Source organism: Onychostoma macrolepis, chromosome 22 (genome assembly GCF_012432095.1).
Source record: "Onychostoma macrolepis isolate SWU-2019 chromosome 22, ASM1243209v1, whole genome shotgun sequence".
Lineage (NCBI taxonomy): Eukaryota > Metazoa > Chordata > Actinopteri > Cypriniformes > Cyprinidae > Onychostoma > Onychostoma macrolepis.
The window spans coordinates 37,479,010-37,491,384 of record NC_081176.1 but is presented as its reverse complement, the minus strand read 5'-3'; the positions used below and the strand labels follow the sequence as shown (position 1 = coordinate 37,491,384).

The window sequence follows — 12,375 nt, the reverse complement described above, 5'->3', positions numbered from 1 at the left end:
CTTGTGATCGTTACAGGCACATAGCACTTGTTCTGTGTTGATTGTCTGTAGGGACGAACTGCATGCTGACACAGAAACAAAACATACAATTATGGTCCGTGAAGTTCTTACGGGTAATAATCTTTTCTGGTTGGAACTGTCATTTCCTTGTGAGAGGCGGAAGTCATTTGCTGAACGAAACACTTGATACTGTGGATGCATAGATAGTACACCAGTATGAGAAACAACAGCAGAATTGCTATGTCCTTGATCCACAGCCAGGGTTTACCTAACAAGTTTCCGAACCATGAAGAATTATCTTCAGTCATCTGGTGTAATTTTGCTGAAAGATCAAGAATGTCTTGATCATGTTGCTGGATGACTGAAGTTCTCGTATGTGATTCTCTGCGTTGTGTATTTTTTTCTTTGTTCTGTCTTCCGTGACAGTTGGCTCGGTAGTGGGTCTTGTTGTTGGCTTCATGCGCAGGTGAGGGGTTTGGCGCGTATGGGTCTCAGGACAGCCATCAAGTGGTATCTGCACAGAGGAAGAAAGAAAACAAAAGACAGCAGTATTTGTTCTAAAGACTACAAACATTAGGGTTGTATCCTCTGTTCAATCTGCGTCTGCTATTGTTGTTCCTTCTTTCCCTATTTCTTAATTCCTGTGACACCTAAAGAACAGTGAGGTGAGGGTGGACTAGTGGATGGGGAAGGCCTATGAGGGTGTGTTCACCACAGGGTTGGCCCCCGAAGCCTGTTGCATCCGGTTCTTCCCTGGGTTCCTCACTGGTCCATGTGTCCTATCCTATCCCTGTAGGTGGTGTGCAAAGTTTATTGTGTGACATCTCCATCCTCTAATGGAACATCAGTCATAACAAACATCATAACCCAAAGAGGATAGGTGAGTGACTGTGGTGTGCTGTAGTATAGCTTTGAAGGCTGTGAGTGTACTTAACTAGCATTCTCTCAGTGGAAGGAAGTGACAGTAACCTTCCTGTAGTTTTATTTACAAAGAATCTTTCAGCTTTGTTGTACATTACTGGGGAATTAAGCACTCACAGCCCTAACAGTTAACACCTGAGCAAACTGCTCCAACAGTTCGGTGAAGCGGGGAGGGGCTGCTTCAGAGTACCAAGTAGACTGAGTAGAAGCTGAGTAAAGCTGTTAATTTCTCCTAATGTCTTTTGCTTTTCCTACACTCTTTCATCCAGTGTCCAGGTTTACCACAGTAATAACAACTGCCCTCCTTCTTAGGACACTTACGTTTCTGTCGGTTCTCTGTGTTGACCTTAAAGGACGCTGCTGCAATCTTTACTCTGGCTTTAACATCAGAGTCTCTTTCCCAAGTAGCTAAGCTGTCCAAGCTGTTTTGCAAGCTTCCAGTGGACCATGTTAGGTCTAAGAACGGCAAAGCTGATCTGTACTCTGATAAAAGGCCATCAAACCATGTTCGAACTAGTGGTCCTTTGTCTTCAAGCACACTTTCAGAATCATCCACTATTCCACTGTAAGTTACAGCTGACTGACAAAACCTTTCAGTGTATTCACTCACAGTTTCTTCTTTCCTTTGCACACAGTTAGTGATTCTGGACCAGTCTATTTTGGGTCCCATGACATTCTTTAGAATTTTCAAACCCCTTCTCTCAAATCGTCTCTACTGGCATGTTGTAGTTCAGAAGTAACAGCAGACTCAAAACTGTTGAATTCAGATTCAGTTAGAATTTGTGACATCAGCTGTGTGACTTCTGCTAACGACATGTCGAGAGACGCATTTTGTTGATCAATGCTCTTCTAAATTCAGAAAAATCTGTGCGTGCTGAGGGTAAGCTCTGGGACAGTCTCTATATCTTTAGGTCCTAGTGTTTTGGCAACAGTTTGTACTTGCACAACAGAAGAGTTGGGAGCAACACTTTCAATTCCTCAATTCCTTGAGATCGCCTCTAGCGCCACATACCTTCACTGAATCTACAGGCACATCAATTACTGATTGGATGATTACATCTCTTTCAAAGAAAGCTTGTAAGTCAGGATAATTGTCATCCGTTGACTAACTTCTTCCACATCAGTTTTTGCTGAAGCTTTGTTGTGGTTCAATTTCTTAGTAAAATAGGATACTCTAGCACGGAGCTCTTTGTTCTGTTTCTCTAGCTCTGAGTTACGCTGAGATTGTTGTGTAGCTAGCGCTAAACCAAATTCTCTGTGGCAGCAGATAATACCTTTCACATTGTTCTTGCGAACACATGCTCCTAATACCTTTTTACACTCATCTACAGACCAAGTCTTGTCTGGATGGATCTCATATTTCTGCGTTAGTTCTTGTCTAACTTTCTCAGTGATTATTAGGTTCATTTGTTCCCCTAACAGTGTTTTGAATTCACTATCTGACCACAATGGAGTCGCAAGACCATCCTTTTCTGTTGTTTGAATCAGCCTAGCATTCCTTCTAACCATCTTGTGAGTTTCTTTGTTACCACACAATCAAAAACACTAAAACTTCTCTGATCAACAGAGGGTACATTTGTTAACACAGCTTAACTATTGTTAACTTTGTTACCACACAATCAAAAACACTAAAAACTTCTCTGATCAACAGAGGGTACATTTGTTAACACAGCTTAACCATTGTTAACTTTCCAAATTACCAACACGTCACACTTAACTTCCTGCCTACAAGGACAGAGGATAAACCAAAATTATTAGCCTGAAATGCTAACCTTCTCTGTGAAAAGAGGATAAACCAAAATAACTAGCACGTAAATGCCAATCTTCCCTGCCTACACAGAACAGAGGATAAAACAATATTAGCACTTGATGCTAAACTTCCCTGCCTGGACAGAGGGTAACTTCATCTCTAAAAGTTCATTTTTAGAGGAAAACTTAGTTAACCAAACCCTACAGCTGTCTGTTAACTCTTCTCTGACGGCGCAGAGGATAAACAAATTTGTACTGGTCTTAAAGGTTCTTTTGGATTAGAGACAGCACTCACCACAACCTTGGTTGAGAGAAAAATTCAGTCTGGAAATCTTTGTTCAGCTTGAAGTTTTCGCTGGATTCCAAAAGATGCAGTCTGGAAGCAGATCTTTGTTTGAGCTTGAAGTTTTCAAACTGGATTCAGGTGAGGAAGCTGGAACTCTATCCGGGTCACGGCACCATCTGTTGTAAACCTATGTCTTCTAAAGTTTAGGCAACTCAGAAGTGAAGACCAGGAGACTTCGGGTTGTATCTTCAGCAGGATTCTTTTATTGAGAACACAAGCTGTCGGTAGCTGTAGTCATCGAAAATCTAACTAAAAGCAGTGATACATTGTAGTTTTAAATACATTTAGGGGGCAGTGCTTAGGAGTGAAAACAAAGCACCTGGGTGACGACCTTTAAGCATGCAAATGAGGTATTCAGGTATAGAATCCTGCCCCATTTAACCACTCCTAATCTAATCAGCCTAACTGCCCAAAGATTGGGGCAGGGGCATCAAGAGCAATTACAAACAAAAGGCAAGAGTCTCCGTCGTCTGGCTCATTAGACTTACAATAAGAGAACAGGAACTGGCAGGGACCTCTTGAATCGTTCATCTGATGTCATCATCTTCACCATAAATGCTAAATACAATGTATATAACTTCTTCAGTTTGTACACTATTACACTGGAATCTAAATTAAACATTTAAATAAATTTGTAATCCCACAATGATAACCGTAGTTTTACTGTGGTATTTGTATTTAAAGCACAATAACTTACATATTTACTATAAGTTTACCTCAGTAACCGTAGTTTTACTGTGGTATTTGTATTTAAAGCACAATAACCTCGATATGTACTATGAGTTTACCTCAGTAACCGTAGTTTTACTGTGGTATTTGTAGTTAAAGCACACTAACCTCGATATGTACTATGAGTTTACCTCAGTAACCGTAGTTTTACTGTGGTATTTGTAGTTAAAGCACAATAACCTCAATACTTACCATGTTTTTACCACAGTAACTGTTTTTACAGTATACTATTTGTAAAGAACAGTAACCACAACGCTTTCCATGCCTTTAATATGTTTTTGTGAAGTAACTGTAATTCAGTATTTTTTGTCTTGCAGTTACGTCAGATCACATACTCCAGCAGCTCTTTTAAGAAGCCATCTCTTGTAAAGGTTCTCTCTCTCTCTCTCTCTCTCTCAGCTTTACCTTGCCTATTTTTCCAAACTGTAATCCGTAATTCATTTACACATATTTTGCTTTTTATTGTTCATCATGTGATAAATTCTCTTTCTTTCTGTGTTGCAGGATTTCTCATATACTACTCCATCAGCTCTCCACAATATCAGCCCTTTCAAAAGCTTCCACATCTCTCTCTCTCTCTCGTGTAGCACCTCTGCTCTCAGCCCTTTACTGCCAACTTCCAGTCTTAGCATGTCTACTTGTTTTAATTTCTACTTTACAGTCAACACTCCCATCTCTCACTCCTGTCACTATATATACAGTATGTGTATATATATATATATATATATATATATATATATATATATATATATATATATATATATATATTCTGATGAAAATTGTAATTGTCAAAACAAAATTATAATTTTAACAATTTTAATTGGTCCTGCATTTAGTAACAATAGATGCAAACAATGATTACAGGAGAATAATAATTGTAAAATATTAAAATATTTCTTCAATAAAGGTAAGAAAATAATATATTTTCAACTGGAGCCTCAAAACTCCCAGTTTGTAAAATATTATTTGGCATCTCATGACATTTTCTGTAAACAAATTGTCTTTTTATTTTGTGTGTGTGTGTGTTTTTAAGGGGTTTTATATTGCATATTTCTTAGTTACATATTTGTTTCCATGTACCCATGAATTACTTTATTAATCAGTCATTGTTTTAAGTTGTTATATTTCACTGTAACTGCTTTTATTTATTTATTTTTTTCATAGTGTTACAAACTGGGGAGAGAGTGCTGTTCTGGGCACTATGTTTGTCTTTGGAAAAGTTTGATATATCAATAAACATTGGGAAATTCGTAATGTTTGTGTTTTTTTTTCTTCTTTTTTTAATATTCATGTAGTTCAACTGGCTGAGCTAAGAATGGCACGTTTGTACAGTCCATTTCCAGGAAACATAAAAGTGATTCATTGTATACCTTTGATACACTATAAATGTTACAGAAGCAACATTTTATAGTAGAAAAATACTGCGTTTGAATAAATTTCAGGTGTTTTTTTTTTTTGTTTTTTTTGTAAGCAAATTTTGACATTTATTTTTCACATAGTATATACACACTTTTGAGTTTAAATATTGTACATTTATATTAGTGTAAACAATGTATGCAATGGGAACCATTACACCGTTGTTTGAAAAAATAAAAACACTGTAATCAACAAATTTATTACTGCATCAGGTTAACCACACGATGCAATCTGTTGTTGCAGTTTTATATTGATATTAATCTCATCTGTCCATTCACCACAAGAACCCGGAAGAACCTGCCATAGATGACCATATATGGACAAGTAAGTGTGACGCCTCTGCTCAACTGAGTTGCCATTGGTTTTGAAGTTATCTTAGCACTAGCAGACGTCGCTGTGATTGGACTATCTTTTACCCAAATTAAAAACCGCTTAATGTTGCAAAGTACGTTTTGCTGTTATTATTACGTCAGTAATACCTTCAGTTAACAATGCAGTGTTGGTATGTCGTGAGATATTAGCATTTTACCGAGATCGTAACCCTAACCCTGAGCATAACTTTATTAAACTACAAATACCAGCGCCATGTTTTTCGCGTTTGAATGGCAGAGGCTTATGGGCAATGTAGTTTAAAATGTTTAATAATAAAATGGGGAAAATACAATCTTTTTGAACAAAGGTATATCTAAACATGTTCATTGTGCAAACATTTATGACATATTTAAGAGGTAGGCTGAAATTTGGTATTTTACTAAGAGCACTTTTTAAACACCTTTATACCACCTTTCTATATATGTTTGAAAACTCTGGCCAACATTATTTAATTAACACAGCATAAGTAGTTGTCCTGCCAAATTTCTCTTAAAACTATAATCAGACTTTGATTTACAGCCATTTGAAATGTTAGTTTTATTTGCTCTTCCAGGGGACTCTACTGGGCCCCTGAGGATGGAAGGGCAGTAAAAAATACATACATCTATTCTTAATATCACAACAAATTGTGCTGAGTCACATTTTTTTAGATTGTCTTTTCAAAAACTTGTCAACATGTAAGTTGCAAGTCATAGTTATCTTAGAATAAGAATAGACCCCAACGAATACACATCAGTGCTTATTTGGAATGGGCTCCATTTATTTCACTGTATCAGGAATAAGAATACAGTGTTGACAGTAAACAAAGACACCAATTTAAAAAAGCCAATATATACTGTGACACTTTATTGTACAATCACAAAATGCCAATGTACCATTCAGTAAGACAAGGTACAGACGGTGTGTGGTTTATGGTGCAAAAGCCATACAATGCAAATAATCACTATAAAAGACCTAATTAGTATCTCTGTTTCAAAAATGTCTCATCCTTGTCCTCTTCATGCTCGTCTTGCTTATAATACAGTACAGGATTCATGTTGATTTTTCCCTGGTGCATCAGCCTCAGTTGTGCATGAAGTGCCTGTAGCAATATAGTCCATGCAGTCGCTTCTAATACATCTTTCAGCCTTCCCTTCATAATGGAGTAATTAAAATGACCAAATGTTCATTTTAAACAATCATAGTAATTATATGTATTGTTTACAAAATTAAATGGTGTATTTACCAAACACCGGCCCTACAGAATATTCACCATACTTTATTATCCAACACCATGTGCAATACTTTACTGAAGAATACAGCATAAAGACAGCAAAAGTAGCATATAAACACATATCACATTGAAGAGAAATAAAAATGAGTTATTTAAAACCATATTATTTCTAATCAGATGAAACCACCCAAATGCATGCATGGTGAAATGTCCTGAGCATCATAGAATCACATTCAGTTTTCTGCTCATCATCAGAGCCCTCCTGGTTTTCTTCCTCTTGCTTGCTTGTCCATGTCCCTATCATAATATTCTTTTTCCATGTCACAAACAATTTTCAGTTGTTATCCATCACCCTACAGTACAACTGATGAACAAAAGACATGTGACCAATTCAAATCAAATCACTTTATTGTCACAATACCATGAACGCAAGTGTACAGGTGGTGAAAGTCTTTTGAACAATATGCAACACATATGTGTAAGGGACTCAATACAGGTAGAGAACAACATATGATAAATATTATACTATACAGAGAGTATGAAATGAAAACAATAACACAACTGATTATTGTGATTAAACACAATAATCACAGTACACATATATCTTTGCAGTGAAATACGGTATGAATTAGTGCACACATAATGTCAGGGTGCAGAATAATAGTGAGTCGGAGTCCAGTCAGTGTAAGTGATAGAGTGCAGTGCATAAGAGGTTGGTGTGCTGTGTGTGGTGTTACTGGTACGAGTTCAGTTCAGTCTGATTGTCTGTGGAAAGAACTTGTCTGCTGGTGAAGGTTCTGCAATAACATCTGCCTGATGGTAACGGTGAGAGCAATCTATGGCTCGGGTGGCTGGAGTCTCTGACTGTCCTCCTCACACAACACCTGGTGTAGATGTCCTGGAGGGACAAAACATGTATTTAGGGTGTGGTAAATTAATAAACAATATATAGTATTTTGATTTATAATTGTTGTACTGGACGTACCATTGATTCTTGTTGGAGGTTGTTGGAGGTATGGGCCAAAAGAATCCCTCCACCGCTATCTTGCAGTTGTTCAGTTGTGAAGTTTATTTTATAGGCTGTAACATCTGCAGTAGAGCTGTTCGTGAATGCAGTCTTCACAGCAGATACCTGATGGGTTCAGGCAGCACTTCTGCACTTGGTGGCTATTGAAGTGATATATTCATTAACTGGCTTCATCCTCTTTCAAACAAACAGAAAAAAACAATAAGTCAACAATAACTCTAGAGAAATAGTGTTGGTGAATAGATGCAGGTGTCAGTACTCACCATATTCAGTCATTTCCTGCCCAAATTCCAAAGATGATGCACAGCTGATTTGATCATTCTAGGAGTTATAAAAAGATGTATGTGTCAAAAACTATAACTGCTGACTTGAAGTAACTATAACTGCTTTTCAGAGATCAACATCAATGTTGTACTACACATACCTACATTGAATACAGACATACCAATGGAAATGTGCAACTTTCCAGCTCTGTCTTTTCTGTTTGAGCACAAGAAGACCATGTTCATTCCTCATTCATCAGGACTGGTTTGACCGGCTTGCTGTGACTGATTTTGGTCTTCAGCTGTAAAACAAGAAAATATCTATTGACCCTATGTTTAATTATTGTTCTTTATACATAAATTAAGCAGTTATAATAGTAAACTTCAAGCTCAAGTTCCCTGGCAGCTCTAGCGGGCTCCTGAGTTCATCTGTATACATCAGATTCAGAGTCTAAGAAAAGGCCATCATGCAAACGCTCAGTTTCTACCTTACAACAGAGTATAAAAGAATGTGTAAGTGAGTGAGGGAGTAAAGGAATAAGATGAAGAGAAATAGGCAGAGAAAGGCAAAATTTTGTGTGTAAGTTTAACAGAATAAGAGGAAAGAGAAAATGCTATTGCTATTCATCAATAGCAAGCTATATTAATATGAATTATTTTAAATATGATTACATGTTGCCAGTATTGTTGTAAGCAATTTAAAGGCCTCTTCACACCAAAGACGAGTCCACACCGCAGCTATTTCAGAGGAACAATACCGTTGGAATCTCTTCCAGGACAACTTTTTCAAGCTGAAAAATAGCAGACATCAACAACATACTGTAACTGCAGTGTGTATAACAGTAAACAGACCATTATCGTCTGTTGTGGATGCTAAAATATTTAATATTAAATTTCTTGTTCTTGGTGTGAACAGCTTTATGTGATTTGATTTGGCCAAATTAATTGAAGATCTGATTTGTCACATGAGAAGTTAAACTAGCATTTCCAGACTCTTGCTCCTTAGACAGAAGTGTTCAATAAAAATCAGGTGTGGGTGTGGACAGATATCATGTACTGTTAGAACGGGAAGAGACGGCGCCAATTTGTAAAGATTAATAAAGAATACACTGGACTTAATAAAACTTTGTGATACAAACACTCTGACTACTTACAATGGGCACAATCTGCATGAGAGTTGAGGCAAAGGCCAATGACAGCAGTAAGAGTAAAAGTCGTAGAATTTTGTATAAGTACGTTTGTACAATATCATATGAATTTGCTGATTTAGTAAATTGTATGAATTATTACTCCTTCAACATGACACTTTGTTGAGGGTTCTTCCTGACGGGGCCGTGGGGTATGTAAACCAAAGTTAAAGAAACATAAAATGTTGTACAAATAGTCAAGGTGCTCAGACCAACACGGACATACCATTGGAAATGTTTTCCTTTGCAGCTTTTGGTCTTCTCCGTAACACACAAGATGGCCAAATTCAAATCCCATGACAGGCCTTCCTTTGGTCTTCCTCTCAGCTGAAACGAAGATAAATATATACATGTTGAGACAGTGTTAAAAATGATATGTAAGCAAAATATTTGAGAGGAAGGACTATAAGGACAGATATTATTAACACATAATATAAGGATGTGTTCATTAAAGCAAATCAGTTATTACTAAAAAAACCTGTGAAGGGCTGAACCTTTGAAGGACTTGTTCAGCCTCCTTGGCAGCTTCTTCAAGATCAGCATCGACAGCTTCGAGTTCAAGTTCCCTGTTAATTCCAGCAGCTTTCTGAAAGAATTGGTCAAAATTTGATGCTATGTTTTAAAAATATGCCATGATGAACCAAAAAAAGAGAGCAAGCAAAATATGTGTAAATGAATTACGGATTACAGTTTGGAAAAATAGGAAAAGTAAAGCTGAGAGAGAGAGAGAGAGAGAGAGAACCTTTACAAGAGATGGCTTCTTAAAAGAGCTGCTGGAGTATGTGATCTGACGTAACTGCAAGACAAAAAATACTGAATTACAGTTACTTCACAAAAACATATTAAAGGCATGGAAAGCGTTGTGGTTACTGTTCTTTACAAATAGTATACTGTAAAAACAGTTACTGTGGTAAAAACATGGTAAGTATTGAGGTTATTGTGCTTTAACAACAAATACAGTAAAACTACGGTTACTGAGGTAAACTCATAGTACATATCGAGGTTAGTGTGCTTTAACTACAAATACCACAGTAAAACTACGGTTACTAAGGTAAACTCATAGTACATATCGAGGTTAGTGTGCTTTAACTACAAATACCACAGTAAAACTACGGTTACTGAGGTAAACTTATAGTAAATATGCAAGTTATTGTGCTTTAAATACAAATACCACAGTAAAACTACGGTTACTGAGGTATACTTATAGTAAATATGTAAGTTATTGTGCTTTAAATACAAATACCACAGTAAAACTACGGTTACTGAGGTAAACTCATAGTACATATCGAGGTTAGTGTGCTTTAACTACAAATACCACAGTAAAACTACGGTTACTAAGGTAAACTCATAGTAAATATAGTAAGTTATTGTGCTTTAAATACAAATACCACAGTAAAACTACGGTTACTCAGTAACTGTAGTTTACTGAGGTAAACTTATAGTAAATATGTAAGTTATTGTGCTTTAAATACAAATACCACAGTAAAACTACGGTTACTGACGTATACTCATAGTACATATCGAGGTTAGTGTACTTTAACTACAAATACCACAGTAAAACTACGGTTACTGAGGTAAACTTATAGTAAATGTGTAAGTTATTGTGCTTTAAATACAAATACCACAGTAAAACTACGGTTACTGAGGTAAACTCATAGTACATATCGAGGTTATTGTGCTTTAACTACAAATACCACAGAAAAACTATGGTTACTGAGGTAAACTCATAGTACATATCGAACTTAGTGTGCTTTAACTACAAATACCACAGTAAAACTACGGTTACTGAGGTAAACTAGTAAATATATAAGTTATTGTGCTTTAAATACAAATACCACAGTAAAACTACGGTTACTGAGGTAACCTTATAGTAAATATGTAAGTTATTGTGCTTTAAATACAAATACCACAGTAAAACTACGGTTACTGAGGTATACTCATAGTACATATTGAGGTTAGTATGCTTTAACTACAAATACCACAGTAAAACTACGGTTACTGAATTAAACTTATAGTAAATATGTAAGTGCTTTAAATACAAATACCACTGTAAAACTACGGATAAGGTAGAAGCATATTTTGTGGTTACTGTGCATCGACTACACATGACCGAGCGACAGTTACTATGGTAACAATACGGTAAATGTGTGGACTTACATGTTCCCTTTCCCACCATAGGCAAATTTTAAATTAATAACTTCATTCATAAACACGGAACATGGAGTATTTTATGAGACTGTACCTGTATATGTGTCCTGAAGTCATCTAAATCCATCTTTTAATGCGCTATTTCGCTGGTCTTTGGTCCGTATGCAGTTGTTGGCATTGGGGAAACGATCGCCTCTGCTGGTACTCCAGTGGTAAATTCACCTTCATACATGCGTGTGGGGATTAACCATGTGGATAAATGATAACAACCTTCTGAGCCTACCAGTAGGCGCCAGCTTCTGGCCTATATCTATAAACTGATATCCACTGATAACGCTTATTCAATAGAGTGATAACATCCGAAGCGGGTGGTTTTCACAGTGATGCCATAAGCCTCGTTCAGACTGTCAGCCCAAATCCGATTTTGTGCATATCCGGATGGAATCTGATTTGAATAACTGACTGTTCACACAGCATATCGCAACTGTTCATATCCGATTTGTGTGTCCATAAGCGCTCTTTCGTTTTTAAGGAATGTGCAGTGGTTTTCTATGGTAATATCGTTGATTTGTTATGCCTGCGCTAAAACCAACAGTAACAGCAACACAGTTTGCAATACAGATGTTGTCTTATGACATGACAACATGTTGCTGTCGCAGTTGCGCTGTATTTATTGCAGGCTTTAAAGCTCTTTTGTCAAATTATCAATATAAAATTTAATATTTAATTTAATTTAACATTAATTTAATATTTAATTTAAAACATATATAATTTTATAAATAATTATCATTTTAAAATTGAATTGCTCCAATGAAAAGTTGCCATACCCACTAAACATTGGACGTCGGATAGACGTGCAGATCATGTCTATATTGGGTCCGTCGGTCCATGACCAATTCTGGACATCTATTCGACGTCCAAACTAGGTCCTCTATTTGGACGTCTAACCATGACCCAAATTGGACGTCAGATTGACGTTCGACATTTGACCTTTGAACTGGGTA

General features: G+C 36.7%; 2 long non-coding RNA genes across 2 annotated transcripts; both read right to left on the bottom strand.

The window, feature by feature from the left end:
• Positions 1-7,191: 7,191 nt before the first annotated feature.
• Positions 7,192-9,387, bottom strand: LOC131530950 (uncharacterized). Its single transcript, XR_009268553.1, has 5 exons — positions 8,709-9,387; positions 8,198-8,338; positions 8,037-8,094; positions 7,732-7,950; positions 7,192-7,644 (listed from the first exon to the last, which is right to left on the bottom strand). It is a non-coding gene; the product is annotated as an uncharacterized LOC131530950 (long non-coding RNA).
• Positions 9,388-9,717: 330 nt separating this feature from the next.
• On the bottom strand, positions 9,718-12,016 carry LOC131531434 (uncharacterized). Its single transcript, XR_009268687.1, has 3 exons — positions 11,466-12,016; positions 9,966-10,019; positions 9,718-9,809 (listed from the first exon to the last, which is right to left on the bottom strand). It is a non-coding gene; the product is annotated as an uncharacterized LOC131531434 (long non-coding RNA).
• Between the last annotated feature and the right edge of the window lie 359 nt (positions 12,017-12,375).